This window comes from Cynoglossus semilaevis, chromosome 12, assembly GCF_000523025.1.
Source record: "Cynoglossus semilaevis isolate Cse_v1.0 chromosome 12, Cse_v1.0, whole genome shotgun sequence".
NCBI lineage: Eukaryota > Metazoa > Chordata > Actinopteri > Pleuronectiformes > Cynoglossidae > Cynoglossus > Cynoglossus semilaevis.
This window is the reverse complement of record NC_024318.1, coordinates 12,511,982-12,539,681: the sequence shown is the minus strand read 5'-3', so window position 1 is coordinate 12,539,681 and position 27,700 is coordinate 12,511,982. Positions and strand designations below refer to the sequence as shown.

General features: G+C 39.6%; 1 long non-coding RNA gene across 1 annotated transcript; it reads right to left on the bottom strand.

The window, feature by feature from the left end:
• On the bottom strand, positions 1–23,061 carry LOC103387535 (uncharacterized). Its single transcript, XR_522434.2, has 3 exons — positions 21,933–23,061; positions 20,330–20,465; positions 1–672 (listed from the first exon to the last, which is right to left on the bottom strand). It is a non-coding gene; the product is annotated as an uncharacterized LOC103387535 (long non-coding RNA).
• Between the last annotated feature and the right edge of the window lie 4,639 nt (positions 23,062–27,700).

The following is a 27,700-nucleotide window of genomic DNA, read 5'->3' as shown; positions in this document are numbered from 1 at the left end:
GGACAGCAGTCCAGTGAGATGACTGAGTCACATTAATGTTCTTCCTTTCTTTCTAAAATACAATGTCTACGATCAAACTCTCATTTAAATTGAGAGCGCATCATAACGAGCCCGTATTTCATATAAACCAGAAGAGGTTTTTTTCTCACAGAAAGCCGCCATTCAACACACAGTTCAATTCTACACTCTGTTCCATTTACATGTGCATGTGTACATATAGTCAGCAAATGTCCTGTCAATGTCCAAGTCAGGGCAAAATTCATAAATACAGAAAACACAGGCTTGTACTGTAGTGCAGTGTGTGTTCCTCACTTAATACATTTTGGAGCGTTGGATTTACGGGGCTACTAAAGCAGTAAAAGCTGAATATAAAAAGATGTAATGTCACCAAATGAAACAATACAGAAGCACAATGGAAAAATGAGAATTTATTAGAAATAATATTCCCAGTGATTCAGTTGTCGTCCGGTCGGAGCGCCCCTGTGCCTGTGCACAGTCCCATGGCCAATGAAATGAAGGAGAGTGAAAATGGCTGGTAAACCTTCCATCATCTCCAGTCTTCCCTATTTAACAGGGTTTTTTTCACTCGCTCTGAGTGGCAGAGACCAGTAAAGCCACCGTGTTTTATGGCCATGCAGCACAGAGTTGACAGAGATTGGGCACCAGAGAGACCTGGAAGGAAGTCACAAAGTCACGCAGGACAGAGAGCGGGGGTTAGTTGAGTGGACCTACACTGACAGGATCTGCTGTTGTTAATGGTCAAAGCGTTAATGCCACACTTTGACAATCATCTTGAGTACAGGATGTCAAAGAGTACAGCCCTCCGCTGTGGCACTAGATGCCTAAGTTAGAATAAATCAGGTGTGTTTGACTCTGTGTGTGTGTGTGTGTGTGGGCGTATGACAGACAGAATGAGCGCTCTCAGCAGTAGGTGTTGGGGAGACAATCAATACTGCTCACCAAGGTGTGCGTCAACAGACCTCTCTCGTTATTCGCGGGGAGGAAGGTTGCCGCCGAGCGCGGCTGCGGAGGAGTCTGGGGAATACGGACACACATTCATAAAGGCCCCTAGATGCCTGGGCTTTGTTGTCTTTTTTATGATATGTGACAAGACAATGAGTTTATAGCACCCCTGAAAACATCCTCCACGGACGCATTATTCCTGTGTATCTTCTCTCTGTGTGTGCTGCTGTTTTTAAGGATTCACTGCTCACACTGACACCAGCTGTCCATTCAAAGGCACCTCTATTTTAGATGAGGTGATGCTTAAAATCAAGAGATGCTATTTGTGGATATCCTGTGCCTACTTACACAGGAAAAAAAGAAAGAAAAAGAATTGAACGGAAAATGACAGCAAAGAGTGACATTGAAAAGAACACATTTCTGCAACACAATGTGGCCCCTATTATCTACCACTCCCAAAGGTGTTTGTTTTTGGATTAAATATAACTACAAAATAATGGGCATATTTTTAAATGTGATAATGCAACCTGATCCTCCTGGGCACTGCTTCTTGGATGAAGATTGTGGGACAGGTCTGTTGAGCTGCAGCCCATCCATTTTTATGCGTGCTTCCAGTAAGCTGTGCCAAAGCGCTGATATTCCTCATTAGCACAATCCAGGAAAGAGTCCAGCTAATGCCTATCCACACTGCCACAACGATAGTGCAGGGTCTCCACGGGAGATTTGAAGGTCAACAAGAAAACGGCTGTAACGGATGGCGTATTGTGGCCTGTACGAAAACCCGGCTGTTTAAATGGAACCTCTTGTGCTTTTACAGAATGAACTGAAGATGAGCAGAGATGTGGTTCTCCATGCTTGTTAACGCTAAGTGAATTTGGCTGTGCAAAGAAACTGACATGCTGAGTGAGGTGACTGTGCATGCATGCATATCCAAGTGAAGCTTTTGTGATTTCCGTGCCAGCTGTCAATTTATCCTCACAGTGAGGAGCCCAGCAGCGCAGCGCACCCTCACACACGCACTCACATAGAGTGCAAATATTTGGCAACGATTTGAAGAAATACAGTCAGAGTAATTCTACCAACTCATTCATTATCTGGACGTACTCGAGATAATTCTATCCACTGAGTCCACAAAAGCCAACACTAATCCAGCCCTGAGGGCAAACCCTGAGGTGGTTGACCTCAAGCTGGCTGCAATATGGAGGCACCAACACATTTACCATAATCTCCTGAAAAATGTGCACCTTTATTCATCATTTACATAACAATATCTATTGTACTTTATTTTTCTTTAATCAATATTTTCCTTAGAAAGACCTTTGTCCTTTAAATACATTTAATTATGAATTTATCTCCAGCTTTAAAATGTTACAATATTCTAGATCTGTGTGCTGAACAAATAGGCTGCTATTACTGAGAAGATCTGATGACAGCGGTCAGCTTAAAAAACCCTCTTCCTTTACAATGCTATAGCTCAGCGCCGAACATATACAACATTTTTGACACACTAATCTAAGCATAACCAATACAGTCGATTATGATATTAACTGTGATCTGTAAGTTAAGTATTGGGAATATTTTTCCAAAATATTCAATAAGACTTAAAACAAATATAAAACTTAACCATATTAAAAAATATTTACAGATACTATAATTTCAGAGGAACTGGACACTTATGTGTAACTGGTAACATTTAAAACCAACACAGTGCTTAACTTTGTTCACGTTTCTTTGTCCAAAGCCTGGTTTGGTATGGTCCACCTGCATTTCTCATAAATGGACTGCAATTACGCACCCACTGTGTGTGTACGTGTGCTTCTGGTTGAGGCGGGGGCTTCTGGTACCAGAAAGGGCATCGGGATTACACCCACACTAGATTAAACCCACACCACTGCCTTCAGGGGATTCTGACAATTATCAGCTATGTCCTCCTGGGATGTGGGGCTGACGGTGGACAGGGGTCCTGAGGCAGTGGAGGGGGACAGTCAGGCAGGGGATGTCACATGAGTAATATCTCCATCTCAAACACTGGTCTGCCACATTGAGATAAACATTTCCTGCCAGACAAACATGGTACAAAGCATTCGTGTCTCAAAAGCACAGTTTGAGACACAGGCTTTGGGAATTTCGCTTCATGTGACTGGCTAAAGGACACCATGCTGCTTATCTGCTTTTTATTTCATCACAGGCCACAGCGGTGGTCACTAATGCCGCGGATGAAAGTGTTGTGGGTAAATATTTCCTTTCTGCTGCCCTTATACAAACAGGACTTTTTTCATTTCGGAGCTTGTTGTAAATTAAACGACTCCTCTGAGAACTCTGGGAAAGAATAGTGGATCCACATTAAGCCAACATATGCTGCTCCCTTGTCCCTTGCCTCTCAAGACGGGCTTTTATTTCACCCTTTCCCTCTATTGAACACTTCAGTCCCCTTCTCTTGAATTCCCACTTGCGTATTTTTGGAAAGTCATTGAGAGTCTTTGGCAAAGACGGCTAGGAGTGAATGTGAAAGTGTGCCCCTAGCCTTGTCGCCTCATAGTGGAACAGGCCATCTGACCACCAGCACTAGGTTGGGCCAAGTGGGGCCATTAGTCCAAAACCTATGAGACCCGTGCAGCCACCACTGCCAAGCTGCTCCAGTCTCCTTCAAGCTTCAGACTACTCTGGCCAACTCTCCTAGCAGCACCTCCTCTTCTCTTTCCCCTGCAGGTGCCAACTCTTCTGCTCAGCTAGTTCCCACTGGAGCAAACTAAAAAAAAAATCCATCCAGTCAACCCCGTTCCTGGGAGTGTGTTAGTTTGTGTAAGTGTGGGAGGGTCGGAGAGCGGGGGAAAAAAAGTGAAAGAGCGTGGTGACAAAATGGGACACGTAAACGGCGATGTCAGAAGAGGTGCCGTCCCGCTGGGCCTAATTTCATATTGTTGTCCAGATGACCTTGGGCTGGCTGCCATAGAAACATTTCTACCTTGACTTTACGAGCTGTCTTGGTGTCTCTGCGTTTGTGTGAGGACAAAGCCCTCTCACCTCAACACAGAGAGAAACCGCCAAAGGCAAAAGGCTGGAAATAATAGCGGGGCTGCTTTAGGTGTCCAGGGATGGGGAGTGTTAGCAGGAAATCTTTTGAGTTGCCCCCGTTCATGCTCCACAGCTCCTCTTCACACAGGTAGCTGTATTTGAAAGCTATTGATGGCTTGTCCAATCAATGAAACAACAAAGTCCTGAACCAAAGTGACTTAGAGAAAAGTGAGAGGAAGAGTATGTGTGTATGTGTGTGTGTATGCATGTGTGTTTATAACAGATAAAGAGAAACTGATTGCGAGATTGATCGTGAACACTCAGAAACGACTTCTACATCCCAGAATTTCTGAATATTATTACACAGTTTAAACTGTAATGTACTGTTTGCTGTGTTTGGATATTCTATGTAAATTATAGTCAGCAAGCACAATTGCACTGCTTAAATATGCACAGATCTCTTACAGGTCGAATAATTCAGCATTGAGTAGAAAAATTTGCAGCCAGACAGGAACGAGATCATGATTGTATGCTAAGGCAGAAAAACAAAACCTCTGCGTGACCGTGACCCCTGTATGTCATTATCAGCCAATCGTTTTTTTACGCTTAAGAACAAATGCAAAAGGTCCTGAATGAAGTAAGCAAACATTTGTCATTAGCATTTGCAAAGATCATTCAATTTGGTTGCATTTTGAATTACAGATTAGATAACCTGCAGACATGGACCTGCACACTGGCACACTTCCCCTCCATCATGTCTTGGACTGCAGCTGTGTTTCTGTAGGAGGAGGATTAGGAAGTACAGGCATCTATCTCTGTGCCACACCCCACCCACCGTCCATCTGCCGCCTCTCAGCACAGAACACAGAGATTCTCCCCTTGATTAGTTCACCTTCACAGCCACAGTACATTAATGATCTTAGTCTCGAGCAAACATCGCTGCACCCACCGGCAAGTATTTGTTTAATTAAGAAAGGGAGAAGAAAGGAGTATAAATCATGTTTTTCTCCCTCCTCCTCATGTTTGAAACTATTAAAAAAAAGTTAGCATTTGTTCTTAACACCAATCAAGAATTAATGGCACAGCGTCTTGAGTGTGTGTTCTAAATACAGACCAAGGGTCTGTGCGTCATTGTTTAGTATTTACACTGAGCAAGCATTTGTAGCTGGCATCTCTTTCCTGTGCAGTGCCCTTGGAACCAGGTCTTTAATATCTCAATTAAAGTCTTTCCCCTGTGCTCCCGTGCTCCGAGCACGGCCATTATCACCATGGCTCCCAGCAGAGTAATTATACCCACTGCAAACAACAACCCCCCCCAAAAAAATATTCCAAACCACATATCGCGCCCACGCTGATCTAACTTGGACCTTGGCAGACTCACCTCAGCCGCCTTGTAACCAATCAAAGAGCAGCGAGTGCCATCATTAGAATATGTGATCGACTCGGCACTGGGTGTCTCTGCAGGAGGCATTGATGAAATACCCCAGGGGAGGCCTGCCACAGCAAGGCTGCCACTAAACCCTGAACTGCCTGTCAGCAGTGCTTTGTCTGAACATGATAAGTTTGTGTTAAGAGGCTGAGCTGCCACAGCAAAGGCCACGCCCCCTGCAATCTTCAGCAGCAGAGACCTCCAAAATCTAGCCCCATATTTTACATCAGCCTGTGATGTATGGACAGCAGTGTTGTGAGGGCTTTCTCTGTCCAGTAACAATCAGCACAATGCTGACAGCAAATAAATTGATTTGATAAATATAATTCTAGAGTTTGCCGTTGTGCAGTGGCAGAAGCAGTGTTTGACATACAAATCTATTACGTTATTTCTGGCGTACTCCCATCTGTGCACTCACAGACATGATATGCCGCTCCCTTTGTCTGACTTGCTAACTCAGGATGGCTAAATATATCAGTGACAGGCCAGTGATGCCTCCACTGTTATGGGAATAACATAGATGAAGCGTAATGCAGCACACCACTATTTGTAATACTGTAAATTACTTGCAATTACCTGTATTTATTTTTTTTTTATTTTAAGTTTGTGAAATAGAATTGCAATTTTCTCATATGGAAATAGAGTAGAGAGTAGTTAAACACAGGCCCAGGTCCTGAATATTTCAGACTACATGGCCAAAAACACACCTCAGAAAGACATTTGTTTATTTTTGTTTATCTCTTTCCAAAAAGCATCTAAAAAGAGGGCAGTACACCTAGAGAGGAATTAAAAGTTCAACTTGTACGAGTTTTTTGTTTTGTTTGACCTGGTCTGGTGGACCATGAATAAAACATAGTTCAATTTGGAGGCAGCACAGAATCCGTTAAATGGCCACCAAGTGGCCTCTGCTCCTGGTCTCTTTTTTTTTATGTACTCGCCCTAAAGAGATGTGAAAGTTCCGGGAACAAGTAAACATATTTTAGTATTGGTCGGTTCCAGGTAATTATTTTCTCCTTTATTTAAATGAAGGAGCTGACTCAACGTCTACTTATCAATGCCTTTGAATTCATTTTATGAAGAATAAGATTTTTCAAAAACCCTTAAGTATTTTTTCTTTGTGTCCCAATTTCTGTGCTAGACCTTAAAGCTAAGAATAATCTATGCTTATACTTATTGTCTATAAATTTCTAAAGCACCTGCACTCTCTAACATGCACTGACCCCTTTTGCAGATGTCTTGAATGTGTGGCTGTATGGAACACACTCAGCTACTGTATCTAGGCAAGAAATACCCCCTTAATGTCTTTGGTTATTTTCTTGGGTCATCAGAATTTTCACCGACATCTAGGTTAACGTGGAAAGACTTTTAGTAATCCTTTTGCTGATTTTGTTATAATTTTACTGTATTTTTGTCAAACTTTCAGCAGAATAATTTTACTTTTCTTAGTTTTTGACCAACCTTTGCAAATTTTAACTTGAGTAGGTTTAGTGTAAACGCTACTTTAATCTATCTTTTCTGATATTCTGCAATTGAAAATAACTAGCTGTGTTTTACTTTTCCTAACCCTAACTCAAAAAACATTTTTTTCTCCACATGAGAAGTGAAATGGCATTGAAATGTTGATATAGAAGAGAGAGAAAAGAGATTGAACTGATGGCGGTATAGCAAATACCAGCTAAACAAAAAAGAATAAAATGTGAATTTATATATAGAAAATATTATATAAAAGTATATAAAAACTGTATTGTATCTGTAACTGTATCTGGTACTGCAGAAGACAGTGACAATATGGCACAGAATACACATACATTGTGCAGAACAGCACTCCAATGCAGAACCTCATTTAACATGACTTAAGCTGCATGCAGGCATATACAGTACACGTGACCTAGAAATTATATATTAGAGTATGAAGAAAATCGTGGAAAAAAATATGTGGGAAAAAAGAGCAGGAAAAATGATTTTCTGCTGTCTCAGAATACAGTTTAGTTGCCTACAGGTGTAAACATTTATCTATAAATATAACAAAGTACTGGTCAGAGTGAATAATGTCAGTAACGTGGTACAAGAAGGTGGTTGGGTCCAGAGAATCAGTTATGCCCTGCAGATGAAACTGAGAAGTCTTGCGTATGATGGCTGCAAGCTTCCTTCCAGAGAGATAAAATGTGAGAGAGAGCACAAACTATAAATTGGTTCAATGACTCTCTACCTTTCACACAGCCAGAGTGGCGGCTTAATAGAAAATAAGTGAACGAAAAGAGCGGCCAGGTGACAAGTGCAGGGATGTATAGAGGTACAAACAAAGGCACACCTGTTCTGCATGGAGAGCACAAGTGGGACTTTACCATCATAAATCACACACCAGTTCCAGACAGGTACCCACTCATGTTTGGGCTCCGGGGGACACACACGGTTAGGGGAGAGCATACAGTAGGAATGACTTGTTGGTGGTTTAAGGTTTCTTGATTTGCTGCAAGTAGAAAATGGGGTCGCTGGTTCAATTTCTCTGGAGTTTTCATTGTGTAAACATGAGTTTTTAATTTATAACATAGTCCTCCCACAGACAGGTTAGGGTTAATTGTTCAGTCTAAATTGACCACAGGTGTGAATGTTAGTGTGAACGGTTGTTGTCTCTACATGTGGTCCTGTGATGTAATGGTGAAGTGTCCAAAAACATTAACACAACAACAGCTACATTTTTTAATTCAATACATATTACATGTAAGGCTAAGGCTATTCTGTAATACTAAAACTTGCTCTCAGCCTACTTCTAACTAAGCTAACATATTTTATAACAACTGAACATTTAGACCTGGTGTTTATACTTGTATTTTAAATATTCATGATCATGTCGTCCAGGTGTCTACATGAGCACTTTGATTGTTTTAGTGACATTATAAATGTGGCTGCCGTGCTGCTGTAGATGCCAGCATCACTGGTATTAGTGTCTGCACTACAGGGTGCCTTTACTCCTATAAAATATATTCACATTTCTTGGCTCTTATGCAATCATGCAGCGCAATCATCAGAGCTAATGATGCTCAGAAAATGGTGAACCTGACTATTACAGCTCTGCTCCTATGTTTAACAGCTGGCAAAAGACATTGTCCATTGAAAGCATCATTTAGCTTTACTGGGATTGTAAAGAGGGTGAAAAATGGCTCCTCACACACTCCTGCGCCTCGTTCTAGTGTAACAATGGGTTGCACTATACAAGTATAGAGTGAATGAGTGAGAATACAAAATAAGATTTGAAAATAATGAGGCAAAATTGACACGTAGTGTTCCTTATTGAAGACGAGAACACATACTGTATATTTATGTGTAATATTGCTACATTCCAGGCTGCACTGCTACAAAATACCAGCACCTGCCCCTTTCCTGGCGCCGGCCAATCCAGTTAGACTCAGTAAGGTCATCTGAACACAGAGCCAAGTTTCACATCACTCCTCAGACGCACAGCATTCTTAAAAGCCCATTCATCTGCACCGAGTGTCTGTTACTTCCCCCTCGAGTCATTATGAAGTACTGAAGAAGAAGAAAGAGTCGGGCACTGGAGTACACTACAGCAAAAATTAACATACTGACCACTGCGTTGTTTGCCCTGTGAGAGGCAGAGTTCTTCAGTTTATGAATCATTTTTATCACATATGGATGCTTTCATTACAGTTTTTTTCTCCCTGTTTATTTTTCTTCAGTTACTGTTTAAAAACCCAACGCATTAACTATACGCCTCACCCCTCCATCCCTGTCAAAAGTCATTCTCCTTCGCTGACAAACTCCTTCGTAACATTATAATTTAATTCATCAGCATTATTTTACAACGCGGAGAAGAAAGAGAGACTAAGGTTAAGATTACGACGGTGGCGTGACGAGAAAAAACATATACAGAGAGACAATGGGGAACGTGAGACTTTTTTCTACTTCAATCTACTGGGTCTGTTTTACACACACACATTTGTCAACATCATATAAAAAAATTGAACATAAGAAAATACAGAAGAAGGGCAGCTTCCTGCAGACTTTATACAGGAGATAAATGAATCAGTATTGTTTGTAGACTAAACTTCCAGCACAATGGGACCACAAATATATATATAAAAAAGAACAGATTTCTAGTCTTGTATGGCCATTAATTTTTCATTTTATAGAAATACTTAATTATCGTTTCTAATAAAGATCGTATGCACTGAAATGTTCCATCCATCAAAATAGATCTCATGAAACATTGACAGGTTGCTCTGTAACATGATTAAAAATTCATTGACTGTGTTATTCACTTCACAGCTAAATGAGACAGCCGCCTTATTGGGAATATACATGAATGAGTCGACTGGACTGAACACAGAAGTCTTGTCATTAAATATTTTATACACGGAGTTAAAACAAGGAAGGGTTATACTTAAGGAAAAAACTATGTTAATAAAATTAATGTTATTTAATTTGTTTTCTTTTTTGACTACTGTTTAATTGGTAAAAAAGAAATAAAATGAAAAAATGGTTATACAAATTAATGCACAGAAGAGCAGCCAAAACTTACTAACACAGCAATATTCATAAATTGTAATTACTAATACAGCTTAGCAACACAATGTTTGCCTATTTTACAAATTTGATTTACCCTGTGCACAAAATAATACCAGTTCTGATTAAAAGAACATTTATTTCATGGTCCTAAGGCAGTAAGAATAAATGAAAAAGTTGAGAGTTTCCCTCTATCCACGTAGTTGTCCAGGTCTGTCCTCTGCTCTAACAATACACCCTGTGTGAATATAATCTCTCCACAGAACACTGTCTGCTGGGACCTTGATTCTTTTGGTAGTAGAGCATACAGTGGCGGGAGGCAGGGAAGGATGACACGCGTGGGTACATTAATCACATGCACGTGTTTGCAAAAACGTTCCTTTGTTTGCGCTGCCGGGCTGCTATGCCTGCTTTAATTCGGCCTTGTAGTCACAGGCAGAGGTGCAAAGAAACAAGGGCACTGCCGGCACAAAGTCAGCAAGTCACCGGGCAAAAGAATGTTCCAACATTCATGCAGAAAAACTATTCCAGCACTGAAGTACTAGAAACTGCCACAAGAATCTAGTTGGAGTCTTTCATAGATTTTATACTTCTATAATACCATAATAAATAAAGTATTATAGCTTTTAATGAATTGAAAAGTAGATCAAGCTAAACATAAAGCTAGATACATAGCTAGACTTCTGGACAGATATCTTACAAGACATATAGCTCCCAAAGTTAGGCAGCCGGACAAAGAGATAGTTTGGGTAGAACTTTAATTGAAAAAATAAAACTATTATTTTTTGTTTTATTTATACACATCTTACACTGATTTGACTTTTTTTAATCTGTCTCTTTATCCTGTTAATTAATGTAATCAGTCCAAAATAATAATTGTTCTAACTGCCTTAAACTTTTGCAGACGGAGCACTGTTTTCTTACAGCATGAAAAACACATGATCAACAATATCTTTATTATATACATATATTGATTTTTTTTTATTTGACAGTTGAAATCAAGAAAACAGAAAAGCCACTCCAGAACAGAACAAGACCAAATAGAGAAGAGTTCACTCCAGATTAGTAATGTATAAATCTGACAGGCATCATTCACTGGCAGCTCCTAAATACACTGTGTGCTTTCAAATAAAGCTTTGCAGACTGTAAGAAATAGACATAAGCATCAAACAGTGTAGCCCACTTGGAGTTACCACTTTATAAAGAAGTAGCTATATAGAAATAAACCTGAGGTTTTCACTCTCCTACAACGGTCAGTGCACAGTCCCACAAAGCATCACTGGTCACTAGTGGTAGTTGATGGTGTTCTTCTCTTTTTCTCGAACTTCTGATTTAATACAGAAAACTGACTGGTACTGACTGGATACCAGGGAAGATTGAAAGCTGAATATGTGGAACAGGAGCTCAAAATGTTGCTCTGCCTTACTGTGACTGTGAAAGTCCTGAGTGTTAACAGCTTCTGTTTGTGTGAAACCACACCACAGCAGGAGGTCCCCTCGGCTTAGAACACGTTTCAGAAATATAACCCACAGGGTTGAGTCTTCGTAGATGAGAAAGTTACCACACAATCGGTACAAAGCAGGGAACAAAGAGCGTTTTTCAATACGCAAGGAATATCATTTCACCTACGCCGAGCAGTAAGAAGAAAGACTAAAATGATCTTTTTATGTACACCACAGTAACCATGAGTCTGAGAGCCAGTTTGATCCTCAGAGCATATAAGTCCCTGCTAATGGTGGTCAGTGATACGGAGCAGGATCAGGTCACCTCACAGGCTCATCCAGCCTTTATCCAACTCAGGTTAGTCACTTTCTCTCTTCCTTCCCACTCTGAATTATTCAGCTCTCATCCCTTCATCACCCTGACTCACGTGTCACTCCCAGAGGAGTGATGGGTAAAGATCACTTTTCATGAACACTACCCTACGTACCCTCAGGTGATCTCGCCGAGGGAATTCAAGAAATAGTTGCAGAATGAAGATGGCTGTGGGTCTCTGATGATACTGTATAAAAGGGAGGGGCAGGAGGAGGGTGGGAGGGATCAGACGTCATTTACAGGTTATCCCTCAGTCTCTCTCTATTTGGCAGTGTGTCATCCTCACCCCAGAAACACACTTCCTGGAAGACATGACACAGAGCTACAAGCGAGGGCTATCAACTGATTAAAAATATTGAATCTAATTAATGACATGTGCTGTAATTAATGAATACACCTCCATTAATCGCTGTCTGAGGGAATGGTTTCAGGCTGGAGGGGCCAGTGATTAATGTGGACATAAAGATATAATGAGAAGAAGGAGAAATGTAATGTTGTAGAGAGAGAACAAAAAAGGAAATCTAAAAAAAGGAGGGGGTTACCTGAAAGCTCTTTGTGTTTTCACCTTATTAAAACACTACTTTGAAGCTTAATTCGTGCATTTTTTTGCATTTCTGAAAGTGTCAAGTAGCTCCCGTTCCCTCTGTGATCTTAACACAACTTAGCAGTAAAAGAGGTATGAATTAATAAAAGTGTCAATTGTTGAGCAGTCACTGTATTGATTAATGTCTCACTGCATACATTTGTAAATCTTATGTTGCCACTGCAGCATTAACTGCCAGGCAATTAATAAAAACTGGACAGATCTGACAGGAAGCAAAGAAATAGTAATTTATTACACATAGCTGGGCTCGCCCACAGAAAGTGGCCACTGTTTGGATCAAAGATGTGAAGGAAAATCAGAATGAAGTTAAATTGATGATGCTGCTCAGAAATCAACGTCATTGTCCAGTTTAAAGTCAAATGGTCTGTATATATTCTTTTTAAACTATTTTCTAAACTTTTATAATGTAAATGTGTTGAATTAATTTACATTTCTGAAGGTTAGGGAATCAAGTACTTGTTGAGTGTACATGAAGATGTGTCCCCGGGCAAAACATTATACCCCACGATGCTGTGTAAAGATTTTTCAGCAATGAGTTAAGTGGAAATAAAGTGTTTCACAGATTAGTTCACGTTAAGTGTCTGCTTTGTCTTTTCCAAGTTCTTCATTGATATTTTATTCTTATGGTATTTAGTTCATGACCTCAGTTTCAATTTGAGAATAATATTTCCTAGAAAATATAAATAATTAGCTCACATTAGCAATTAACTTCACTTTGCAACATTAGGGAAGTCCTATCTATCCATATTATTAACAAATAGTAAATTATCTCAACTTACAGTATATGACACTAGTCCTAATGACTACTGTATGTTCTTTCGCCATTTATCTACTGGTAGATAAAGCCCACAACGCTGTGGTTGGATGTTTTACAAACATCCGTCCCAATGATAGAGAAGATGACCGTTTTACAAACATCCGTCCCAATGATAGACACAATCTTGGGAGTTAACAAAAATGCTGGTTAACAGCTTCCAAAAAAACATTTTTTGACTGAAATCTTCAACAGTTTCCTCTCCTCTCCATTGACATCTTAGCCTATTTGGTGACTTTGACCTTCAGCCTAAACCCTGCATCAAGCACACGACCCCACACAACTTGACAAAACACCATATCAGGATCTGCTACTGATACTTGTCATTTTATCAAGAACAAAGACTTTCCATCACTGCAGTGCAATGAAGTGCTACAGTTGTTATACAGGAAATAAACCAGTTAGACTGTAGGTTTAAAATTCTATTTATGTTCTGATCAGGTGGGACATTCTAAATATATGATGGAAATGTTTGATTGTAAGGATGGTTGGAGATGATTATGGGAGATGAATAAAATCAAGCGTTAAAACAATCAAGTGAAAACAATCACCTTGTGCAATTCCATCAAACTTGTTTCCCTCTCCACTCAAGCTAGGCGTCAACTTCTATTCATAACTCCTGTGCTTAAAAAAAAAAACACCTGTTAAAACACATGTCAAATTTTACCAGCATGTCATCCCAACTTCACAGTTCCAACAATACCTATGAGAAATTTCACTAAATGCTGGTTGAGTTGCGAAAGTTCAAGTAAGTAAAAAAGTACAAAATGCTATTTTGAGCCCCTTCTGCAATCAGGTGAGCTGGTGAAAAGTGCGAATGCTGCTGCAGAGAGGAACAGGCTCACTGTGCTCTGTCCCCTCGCCGGCTGCCTGCTCCCATGGGCCCACAGAGGAATAATCAGTCATTAACTGGTGCAGGCCCGACTTCAGCTCCAGAGTGCCGTGTCCCTGGGAGGATCAATAGGCCAGGGTAATTAAAGAGCTGGCCGGGGACAGAGGGGGGCATGTTGCCAGTAAATCCACCGCAGCAGCAGGATGCCTGTAGCCAGCGTGACTACAGCCCTGACACCGAGAATGGCAGCAAAAATGACTGACCATAGACACAGAAAAGCTACACATAAAACAAAGTGTATATATATATATATATACAAATATATATATATATATTTGTATATATATATATATTTGTATATATATATATATAGGATAGGACCTTTAAAGCAGCTCATGCACAATAGTATACACTGAGGATTTGTGTGCTTGGTGGAAGCTCTGTGTAATTACTTGAGTGGCAGTTACTGTTGTGTAAAACTGGCATTGACTATGGTAATCAGTGTGATTTAGAAACCTGTAGATTAATCAGGATAAACTACCCATGTATCAAAGTGAAGATGCAAATCTACTGAGCTGTCAGGAAGGACTTTCTTATTTTCTTTTCTTTCTTCAGCATGAGTAGGTCGTAGGCAGCAGTTTAGTTGAAGGTGTTTTATTCCACCTCTGATTCCATGTTGATCAACATGAAGACATCCAAGCTGGGCCCAAAAGGCCTTTCAACAATGACATGAGTCAGGGGTGAAACACAAGTCTCGTCATCCCCTGGTGGTCAGGTGCTGACATCTTAACCAGAATGATGAGATGGGACTACTTTGTCTCCTGTTTCGTGTGCATTGACGTAAATGCACATGAAATGTCCAGTTGTGTGCATTTATGTCAAACATAAACAAAAAAGCTGCATCCCAGTGACGCAGCTTTTTAAAGTCAGCACCATGGACAGTGCCATCCATCCATTATCTATCACTTACGTATATATCTTCAGGGGCCCAGTGGAGACAATCCCAGCTGTCAAAAGGTGAAGGGCAGGTACACCCTGAACTGGCCACCAGTCCATCAAAGGGCCACATATAGGGACAAACATTAACCCCTAATGAGCATGTTTTTGGAATGTGGGAGGAAACTCGTTTACACGGATCAGCTAGGTATTATTAGAGGATCAGCACTGAGCCATGGTGAATGAAGATGTTGAGATGGTGGGTGTCACTGAGGAGGAATGAAATACAGTGAGACATAGAGAGATGATTCAGGGTGGAAGAGGAAAAAAAAGAGGATAAATATAAAAAAGGCTGTTGTGCATCTGGAACAGAAAAGTAAAGCAGCAAAGCTTTTTACATCCAAAACGCAACAGACAAATTTATTTTTTGGCTATAAATGAAGTTGCTGGTTTTGCTGTTTGTTTGCAGAGATATCATTTGTTTTTGCAGAATCCAGCCCAGTGTATGCCCTAATTTCTGGTGCAGTTGCAAGGTTAATACCAACCTTTAATTCCCTCTAACAAGGACGGAGAGGTCCTGTGTTACTGTGACACTTCTTCACTGAACATTTCAATCTACTACAACACAATCAACAACACAACCTAAAAAAAACACATACACAGATGAGTGTTTCTGTGAAGTGACGTGAACTACACCAGCTGTACTGAAAATGAAGTTACACCTACAGTGACATGTCACACCCTGCGGTAAGACAATTACCACAACCTCACAAAGAACGTTAGAGTACTTTTAAGATTGACAGTGGAATAATGACGTGATCGAGGAGAAGGAAAGTATTTCGTCTCTTGGAGACAGGCGACTTACAACTACATCTGAAGTTTCAAAAGAGACTGTGACCAATCACATGGCAGCTCACGGAGTAGAAGAAGACCTTTCACCAATAACAAGGGTGTTACTCACATTGGCCGGTATACAACAACACTGTATACTCACAGTGGGATGAGTTAAAATAAATAAATAAATAACCTTTCTACGCAGTAATGAATCCAGTAAAGAAAACTTCTATATGAGTCTGTCAATACACTTTTAAAAATGAAACGACAGCCTCCAGTCATCTCGCACATATGAAACAAGTGTGTCTGACACTGATGCTCAACTGATGAGAGTGACCTCGCACAGAGAGTCGTCCTCAAAAACATGAGTCTATTATAATCCTTCAGCTGAAGTCAAACAACCAACTGTTCTCAGAGAAATCCTGCCTTTCTGCCTGTAGATATTTACAGCAGGTACAAATACTCTCACCGATCTATATTTCTCTTTGCAAACTTATTTTGTTGCTCTTTTACCTTTTGTAAACGCAATAATGCCTTTGATGTCTTTTAAATATCTGATAGGTTCTGTAATATGATATTTGTCGATACAGTTAATTAACATACACACAGTACACCACATACGGCAGAAAACTGCAAAGTAACAAATGCCATTTGCAGTCTTCTTTACACATTCATAACAACTTTCACACATTTAATCTACAGATGTTCACTCACATGTCAACACATTTAGATTTATAATAGAAATGCTTTAAAGAGAGGGCTACTTATTTTATTTACATCATGTCAGTGCCGTTTCATGAAGTGTGTTTATTTATTAAGTTTCTGTTTAGGCTTTTTTTTAACTTCTTGTTTGTAAAATTAAATATCAATGAAATTCAGTATTCATTTTAACACAGTTAAAGAAATGATTCTCTGAAGAAAAGAAAAAAAATATTTGTGTTTACATTTTTTGAATAAGGTCAAAAAATAATCTTCAAGTACATGAAATGTACTAGGTAAAATACTATTTGTATTCTGTAATAATCTTTGGTCTATGACAGGTTTAGTTACGTGTTTGACTTCAGATTTGAGTTTGTTTGTTTTCCTCAGAGTAAAACGATCTCCACCTTCCTGTGCAGCTGTCACTGCCCACCCCGGCCCTCCAACCTCCTCGTGTGATGTGTGCCGAGTGTTTTACCAAAGAACTAAGTGTGTGGACGTATTGATTGAGATACTTTCTGTTCCTAATGGGCCTCTTTATCTGTGCTTTAATAAAGGTAGTTACTCTGGAAAGGTCGCCTGTTAGTCCTCCGTGTTAAAAACACAGCTGCTCGCTGTGTCTCCGCTTGTTAACAATGGTCAACTGATGTGAAGCTCTCATGTGTAGGCTCACTGACTTTGAGATTTAAATATTAGATTGCAACGCCTCATTTGTTGTTCCTCATCTACTGTAAAAGTACTTCATACCTCAACCAAGGCAATATAAATATTATATTCCATTCATTTCGTTGGCTCACTCAGCTTGCACAACATTCAGTCAGTTAATTGACTTAGCGATACTGTTCATCTTGGCTGTTTGAAGTGTCAAAGCACAGGAGAAAAATCTTGGTATTAATCCAAGCATAAATGCATTGAGTGATGCTGACAGAACGTCTCTCAGCTTGTTAGTTTTCAGATGTGTCAAATTAACAGACCAAAACAACAGACAAGAAAAGAAGCTGTGAGAGAGACATTGTACCGACCTGTATATGTCATGTATGTCCATTACTTTAAATATTCAGATCCAAGTGCGTACATGGTACGCCTCATGGTTTTGGTGGCAGTTAATGACAACCAATGCCACTATGTGATACCACAGTGGGCATCAGGACAGCAATGATACACTACTTTGCTTTTAGAAATTAGACCCTCTCCTATATGACTTGGTGGGGCTGTGACATTTGCTTTATTACTATGTCAGCCAGACTGCAGAAATAATCTTGATATAAACTCAATGCAAAGGTTTAGATTTACGAAACTCCAACTGTTACATGGGCATGATGGATTGGACTGTAAACACTTTCTTTCTTTCTTCCGAGTGAAAATACAATGGACTTGATTTGCTCAAATAAAACTCCAATGTACTGTATGTAGTGTGACGTGTCAGAAATAAACTGTTATTATTTAACATACAGAAGTGGTGTGAAACATACTACCATTAGGAAAGTAGTGCTACCATCCAATCACTTGAAGCTTTTGTAAATCATGAGGCAGAAATAATGTAACTACGTATATATAAAAACATTCACAGAAAATCTCACCTCTTGTCATTTGACCTCAGTATAGATCATTTCTTTCTGGCTGACAATCTCAAGTACTGCCTTGAATATTAATAATGTGTGTTTGCAGATCAATTGTTTAAATATAAAGGTTATAACCAGACAGTGCTGTAAACACAAATGTAATCACTATATATGTACTAAAAACAGACAGATTTAACCTACTAACATAAGGAAAACAAGTCACTTGCCATCACGAGTTGTTTTCCAAAAAAAAGACAACGTGGCTCTTGGTGGTTCCACCCTGGGACTCTATCCCGACTGCTTCCTCAAGCCTATTGATTATTGGCTTTACTGATCCAGCCAACATCGTTCTTTCCATTAAGATGTACAGGAAAACTTTGTCTACTCTTGTAAGAAGATATTAAAGAGGGAGAAGAAGGGGGAGCAGGAGAAGCCTATTGATTCTGTGGACAGTGACTGTGATCACTTTGAACAGCCAGAGATCGACAAGCCGTCCCCAGGTAGACCAAAGCCTGGATCAGGCTGCGAGGAAAGCGGCCGACGGGCGTGTCCATCAGCAACAAACATTGTACAATTTGACAAAAACAAGAGGAGGTATTAACTGCGGTGTTCATCGATTCGTCAGCACTCACAATCTGGCCCTGTTCGATTTGTCCAGGAGCAGAGGCTGATCGTGGTTGACAACAGCAAAATGGACAGTGTAGGTCAACAGGGCGTCTTCAGTTTGAACACATTTGCGATGCAGGTTGTAGACAAACAAGGGATAAACTGAGGGAGGTGGAGATCGAAGTGAGGAGGAACGTACTGTGGACTGACAAAGTGAAAGAAGAAAATCCACAGCTCCACAGGGGATTGATTTAAAGAGTGTCATTAAAAGTCAAGACAGAGATTCCCTCCCGGCTTTACTGCCCACTGTGCACCAGGGCTCATTTTTTTCTAGACAGATCTGTGAACAGGCAGGAGATTTATTAAGAGCTGAGAGTCAGCTTTATGCTGTCGTGTACGACAGAATCTCACAAGTTGGGGGAGGTGAGGGGGGTCGACATTACCAACAGGAGTTCAGGTCTACACTGCTTTTTACTGCCCCAGACTGGGACTCCAGTTGAATGGAAGTTGTGTGACAGAAACTGCTGTCAAATCAGACAATAATGGAATTAAACTAAGGATAAAATAAACATTACAATAATCATAAAAAATATTTTGTCTCAATAGCATATTTCAAAATTAAAAACACAGTTCCCTCCCTTCTAGTAACCTGTATCTTAATCAACATTTCCATGTTTTAATAAACAAAATGAACACGCAAATAAACAAAATAAAAAGACTTGAGGTGAATAACGCCTCATTTATCTACTGTGCTGTTAAACTGAGACCAGGAATTAGCTCATTCAGAGCTAAGGCAGTGCCACATGTGTCTTCCCCCGTCTTTGTCCCTGATGTTGAAGTAAACACTACTGACACTGTTGTTCTACTCCAATAAACTACAAATGAAGGCAGTGACACACTGACACACAATAAAAAACACACAACAATTGTTGACCGGTGCACAACTGGTCAAAACACACACTACAACACACTACGGGGAATGGAATATTAGTAGGAATGAAGCATGGGATGAAGTATCTGGCTGGATACAGTACTGGTAGGACTATTAGGGCATCCATGTTTTAAAACCACAAGTTCACACATTGTTCCAATTATTTCTTTGTTTTTCTTTCTCCTTAACTTAGATTTCTTTTTTATGTACAATTAAAGATGTCGCTGCTGGAGACAAACTTTTTAAATGTGTGTTTATGCATAAAGAAAAGACAACCAGAGTGATAACGGTGTCTCTGTGAGCAGAAATGTCTACATTTCATTCAAAGTGAAGCCTCTCCTGATGGCCACCTGCTGGTTTATTGTTTAACACCATCCTGCTATGATAATTTGATTCTTTCTTTATAGGAGACTTTATATTTTTATGATTCTTGAACATTTAAAAGCAACTATTCTCTGAAATAAATTAATTCCTCAAATAAATAGCTGCCATTTAATAAGATAAAGAAATTGTTGTTATTTTATAGCATTGCATCTTATAGAAATTAATCTTTTTAAGGTGTAGAGCCGACACGGAGGTGTAGGTGTGTGAGATTTATTTTAATACAACACCAGCAGGGAGACACAGGCGGGTGAAGAATGGAAGGAGAGTACTTTGGAGGGGAGAGGGAGTGTGATCCAGCAACAGCAAAGAAGTAAAATATATATATTGGACTGAATTTCCATACATCTAGACACAGGGAGAAAAACATGGAGTCATGCTTACCCTTGGATGGCAGAACGTGAAAGAGTGACTGCAGATTGATGATGAAGAGGAGGTGAGAAGAGTGAGGTGAGTCACACAATCCAACACAGAAGAGTGGCACCGCCAGACAGGCATTGGAGAAATGGAAGTCAACAACCTGAAGCATAAACCAAAACAAACCAGAGAACAGTCAGAAGAGCAAAAACATTTCTCAAAATGTAGGCAAGACTGCTCAGAAGACTCTGTCCTTTAGAGTACTTTAGTAGTTTATCAATCATCCTAATACTCAAAACTGAGTGTTTTTTTTGTCCATTTGATACAGCTAAACAAATATTATTATTTCTATGGTAAGAGAAGAGCCAATCACATCAATCAGCAGGTGAGGCTGGGGTACATTCTGGGCAGTTCTGTAAAAAGACAGTCAGGCCAAAGAAAAAAAGTATCCAAAGAAAACTCAGGCACACGTGGAAAATCTGCAAAATCTCTACAAAAATTAATAAATCAAATTCAGCAAACACAAATGTGATTTGTCAAAGAGAATTGAACAGCAGAATAATGTGGCAGGGTCTGCTGAATGTAACCAGGGATGTTTGTTCCCTCTCACTCCTTAGGAGAATCTCATGTATACACAGTGGAGGTAAACACTTAATTCTGTTTGACTGCGTGTGGAGCGGAGCCAGGAGTGTCCAATTGTTTTCTGGGTTTGTTTACTTCAACTTCATCCACAGCTGACAGACCTGCACTCCAACACGGGCACTAGAAAATTAAATTTTATTCATGCGTACAGCTGAATTTTAACATGAAAATATAAGTAAAGTTAATAACCCAGCTGTGACAACAGTTCATTTCTGGGTGATGGATTAGAGTAACCAGACCTGGAGGAAGAACCATATAGTATTCCACTTGGTGTGTTCTAGGTGAAAGCCCAAGTATTTCACGAACACAAAACAGAACATACATTTGAAAAAAAGTAATATAATAATAATAATAATAATAAAATGGTTGAACACTGAAATATATTGCACTGTTGTTGTTGTTTTTGTTTTTTTGTACAGCAATTCCTGCATAAATGACATGAAGAAAACACTACATGGCCTCCTTCACAGCATTAGATCCCTGCTGAAAGCAGCCACAGTATCTACAACAGATTCACAAAGTTCTTTTCTTAAAACCTTTTCCTGAACTCTATTATGTTATGAAAGAAAAAACAAGCTACATGGTGTTTCAGCACATTTGTTATCCTAATATTTTTTTTTGTATTTATTTATGGTGCTGCCATTGTTCTGAATTGTTCAGGATATAACAATTTGCCCCATCTTTACTAGTGGGACTTTTTTCTCCTCTGAGGTCAGAATTCCCTGCTTTTTGGAATGCAGCATTAGAACTGGTCATCTTTAGGTAGATGTCAGGACAAGAGCAGTGGATTGAAGATAATAAAATAAATACCTTAATATTACTTTACACATATACACATTAGCGGAGAATATCTGTTTTATATTCCCTTGACAGTTAAAAGACATCAATTGAAAAATAATTTTACCTAAACCTAAACCTTTTTCCAGTAAATAAACTAAAAATCTAAAAATCCATAAACCTGGATAAAAGAAGAAAAAAAAAGTCAAACCTTGAAACTAGAGACAACAGCAAAGACCTGTGACAATCACCAAGCACTGCATTGAAAACACAGCTAAATACACACACACACACACACAGGTGGAGAGACAAAGAGAAACAGGTGCAGGTAATTAGGGTGGAGAAGGTAATCACAGAGGTAGTAACTTGACAGGAAGTAAAGGATGAAAAAAGAAAACCAAGATAAGACGAGTGCAAGAATCTACAGAGCAAACAGCTAATGCAAATCTTGTTTTTCTGATTCTTAAATAATCAACAAAACTAAAACAAATTAAAATTACCTCAATGGAAAAATTAAAACATTATTTGCATCTACTCACAGGCCAAGTTGGAGGGTGGGGATGTTTGTGAGTTTGAGACCTCTGACCTGAATAGAACTTTGATTTTTCTGCTCCTATATTCCATCATAGACAGAGGAATGAAGCCACACATATTGACACACAGACAGGTTGGAGACAGTGTCTGCGACTCTCACCACACAGAGCCATTATTCCGGCAGTAATTTGAGAACTCCCTTTGTAACGTGGTAATTATGGCAGATGGGGAGATTTTCACATTACAGTAGAATTGCTGATGGGTCAGTGGACTTCTGCAGTGGGAGGCACGAGGTCTGTGACCAGATTAACAGAACAACCTCTGAATGTTTTATCTCTGAGGAAAGTGAAGGTGGACACTTTGCTTTTCAATCATGGAGTCAATTACTCTGTCCATATGGGACGGCCGTCATTTGGATATTAGTGGCACGCACAGTCAGCATTAAGAGGGGGTGCGTCACAGCAGGGCTTTACCCCCGAACCCACGCTGCATCCCCAAAGGCTGCACTTATGAACACCTGACTGACTCTGATTTCAGGCTGTGCTCCCGGTGATAGCTTTGTCAAAGGCAACAGTGGAGGCAGGGTGGGAGGATGATGGAGGGTGAAGGAGCACCTGCTCCAAGAAGAACATCTGACATCTCCAGAGACTTCAGTAATTAGCATCGTATTCACACCAACAGTTATGTTTGCATGTCAACACAATGAGGATATAAATAATTAATTGAAGCTGTCAGTGGAAAGTCACGGATCTGTTCATGTAGAACCCTAAAGTCATGCACAGAGGAAGAGCAGAACCAACTCTGATGGTGAATCAATTCAATAAAGTTCCATCTATGTTGTTGCCATTCTGACCATGCTGTCACTGTATCGTTGCTTCAGTGAAATTGCCACAATGATAAGTGTCTGCTGCAACGGTCGAGTTCTAAGCAGACTTCAGCAGAGTTGGGCATTTGATTTATCAGGATGTATGAAACATCCTGGCCAGAAATAATTGTCTTCTTGTTCGCTGTATCTAGAGAAAAATCCTCAGTTCTTGCGGAGTATGTATCGAACTTGGTCCTTAAGATTCTACAGATCTTGACTTCAGCTTTTCTTAAATGATCTGGACTTTGAATCAAACCAATTACACTCAACTGCGCTGTCATACCGTGAGTAACATCACCTTTATGGTAAGGTCACAGTTCCTGTACATGTTTTCAAATAGAAGTTTTTAATACAGGATATTTTGTGCCCACATCTTGGCCATCGAGAACCATTAGTGATAAAAGACTTTTTAAAGCCGTGAGTTCTCTGCTACAGCAACTGCAGCCAGCTAACGAGGTTGATCACTTCTTTTATAAACAAGATATCTTTGCAGATTCCATAATAATTCCATGATAATTGATTCTGCCTCACGAAGCTGAAAGATAAACACCATAAAGAAGGACATTTTGACTTTGTTTTCTCATTATTGTCGCTTGTCCTCCCACGTTCCTCCTGGTTTAATCAACTGTCACAACATCAAACAGGTAGGTAACAGGTAAATAGGTAAAGTATTACATTTACAAGGAGACTGTTTCATAGACAGTTAGTTGTAGAAACTTTCAAAGGATGTATACCACATAAATGTGTGTGATCTTTTTTATACACTGCGCAGTGATGACTTTCTCAGCACGGTGACACAGGCCGGCAGATCGTAATGATCCCGCGAGGTCCCAGACAGCAGTAGATAATCCAAGTGATCAAAGGCTCTTAATGCAATATGAAGGTTTTTTAAAGGTCAGCTTCAGATCTGCCATTTCTCCTAAGTCCTGTGCTCTCCTCTGGCCTGTCAGCCATTAAAGGTCACATCATACCACTCTCCTTCAGACAAAAGATGGCAGACAGGGGCAGCAGGAAGAGGCCATTCTTCATCTAATAAGGGCCCCCAGAGCAGCGACTGGTGTTATACTACACGCTGTCGTAACAAATTCACAGCCAGCTCTCTCAGCACGACTTCTGCAGATTATAAAGGTTTGTCCTGCAGCCACTCAAATGATTAAAGTCACCTCGGCTCTGACTTCTCATATAGTGTCTCAGTAAATAATGACAAGCTGAAGCATGGACCATGAGTTGTCGCACTTTCAGAAAACAAAAGACAAGGACTATAATCAGAAAGACAAAGCCTTAGGTGGAGGCTGTTGTTACCACGGGGTCTAGTTACATTTATTTTAATGTTAATCTGACAGCTTGTCTGATGTCGGTTCTTACTTTTGGTTTTAACAGTAGTTACTTTACCTTGAAGCTAATAGTCTAAGCCATCTAACTTTATATTTCAGCTAGTTTTTACTCGTTAGGCATAATTATGAGAAATTTCTCATAATTGGCTGCCATTTATCTTCTAAGTGTACGATGACTTTAAGGTTTTTACCGGAATTGCTTTGAAGAGCTGTGTAAGTTAAAACATTTTCCTTCATTTCACCGTAGCTCTGCTTCAGACCATTTAAACATCTGCTTAACATCAGCTGGTGTGGATTAGTGAAAATGCTGTGCCTTTTTTTATGCCACATAATTATAGTCTTAAGTATCACAGAAGCAGCAGTTGGCCCTCGGGTACTTTTACATTATTGAATTTGGCCCCACTTTAAAAAAGGCTCGACACCCATGGATTACACAGCGTAATGGTGATAGAAAATGATACCGTCCATGTTTATATTGATCCCTTACAAGCCTCGCAGAGGAGCTGCATTGTTTTGTGAGCAAAACAGTGGAAAAGAATAGCATTGTGTCGGTATCTGTTTTTCACAGCAGGGCTGCTTATTATGATACAACATAACAGCAGCTCCGAGGACAAATACCTGTGTCCTTAAGTGTCCTTTACCACAGCCGCCAAGCAGGAAATGACAAGGACATAATAGTCGGCTGCTGTGTCCCTGAGGGCAATGCAAAAATATTTATGAAATTGAAAGCAGGACCTGAAGGTGTAATTTTGGATGATGCCCCACCTTCCCATGGCTTTTTTATTACAAATTTGAAATAAAGCAGCCTGTAAATTTTGTTTACTGCATGTTTTCCGTGGTTACTAATGTACGTAGGCTGTGAAAGCAGAATGTGTGAAAGTAATTTTATGCCCACTTGTTTGTTTGGTCTTATACAGTGTAAGTGTTTGTCTGAGCGGCTGACAGATCTGCTCTCATGTTAATAAAAGCCTGTTTGCCTGAAACATTGTGTTGTATGAGTGTCAGATTAATCTGAACACTTTCATTCTTTTTCATTTAGACATTAACATTCTGTTATGTGGAGGCATGGATAAAAGAGGGATCATTAAGCAATGAAATTAATTTAATTTATCTCCTGCAGCTGGTGGGAATCCAGCAGTGTTACGACGGCTCATTCAACCAAATAAATACAATACTGGTTTTCATCAATTTTCTTTTTTGTGGTGGGTAATATATTCATATAGTATATACAGTATATACAGTATATAATTTATATATACACATATATATATAAACATACACATAGATAGATAGACATTTTAATGGGATGTTTGTTAAAGTTTGATTGGCTGTGAACCATATCCCAATCTTGCAATAAGTGTTTTATCTGCAAAGGATTGTTAATAAATAATTCTCTTTTTGGACCAAGGTATCGGCCATGAAAAATGTGAATGAAAACACAAAGTCAAAGCTCACGATATCTATAGTGAGAAATGTGTTGAGCTACACATGGCCCTTTAATAGTTAAAGTAAGAGAGGTAATCTGATAGAAATAAAGTTAAAACATATTTATTAATTCTTTCAATGTTTGTAATTAACTGTTGTCACTCTATATGTCAGCTTCAGGGTATTTAACAAATTGTTATATACAAAATTATGACAGTAACTAATTTGGTCATTAGTCATTTAGTGATGCGTGAAGAATCTCCTTTTAATGATTTCATATAAATACAAGAACACAGTCCTAGTGCTAATGTCATTATAGGAGTTTGATTATACGTATTTTCTTACTCCACCCTAAGAAACATCTTCATTTATGTTTTATGTGTTGATACTAAGAAAATGAATATCTCCCCTTTTGTTCTAGAACATTAACTGTTAGAATAATCCTGTTGTGGTTCCTGATAGTTATAAATTAAATAACCGTCTTATACACAGTTTATGCTATACCCCGGGCAGAATTCCACTGGAGGACTCCAGTAATACCAGCAGGATCATTTCCTAACACACTGTCATTGTCATATCAGTCACCCTGCTTCGAGTGGATTGAGGAGTAAACAGCGATGGCCTTCACAAAAAGTCAAGATCTTTCATTTGTTTGGTAAGAAATACTGTCGGTTGTCAGCGCCTTAAAAATAACAGCAGTTATCTTTAACTGAAGGTCGTTTTAATGGCGACTCCGTCACAAAAGCAGTAAGACTGTTGATGGCGACTCTAAAGTGTAATGTGGCGGCTTGTTAAACACAGCTCCGAGTCGTCTGCCTGGGCAGATGTTTAATTTGTACAGAGGCCTGTGTGACCTACAGGTGGCTGCTGTGCAGCTGTTAAAGGGCACTGACTTTAACAAAGCTACAAAGGAGTCACAACAAGAGGCCATAACTTCACAGCACACACAGCAACACACCCACTTCACATACACATAAAGCATACAGTGACCCTGAAGGCTTCAACCTTCAACACTTAAAGAGTTTCTATTTCTTTTGCCAACAAATAAAACTTCACTAAGAGGAGCAAAAACATTTTAAATAATAGAAGTAGTCAAGTGTATGAAGCTTAAGAAATCGTATGCAAGTCAGCAAAGTTTAGATTAATTATGTTGTATGAATAGGTTACATTATATAAAACGTATAGCTATACCAGGAACAAACACACACACACACACACTGATTTATGCTTCCATATCTCCTACAACCGTGGAGTTTAAAATCACTTTTAACGCTCATTACTTAAAGAGAACAGAATTAGTTGGTGACAGCTGCAGCAGGATATTTGTCATGAGTGAAATGGAGATTTTACTGTTTGACATTAATGAATTACTCACTCACTCTGAAAAACATGTCGCTCATTACCAAGGCGATGTGCTCAAATCATGTAGCTGTAGTTCAAACGCAAGTGTTTTGTTGTTCAGTGACACACAGGTCACCTGTAGGCATGTAACCATAGTTACCGCCATCACAAAGGCCCACATCCAGACCCTACGTCAGAAAAGGTTTCAAACAGCTACAAACCAGTGTTTCTGAAAGAGATGGTCAAAGCCAGAGAGTGGGAGAATAAATTTAGGTGGAAAAACGAATGACGGAATGTTGTTCCTGCTGCAGCTCCTTGTGACGTATCCTGTATCTGTTTGTTGAAGAGGTTAAATGTTGTATTCCTACCACATAACATTCAGACAACTAAACACATTCCATAATACTAAGGTAGCGCTGTCAAAAAAATGATTCTTACTGGATCAAAGCCATCAGAGACTGTGTAACTCAGACGCCATCA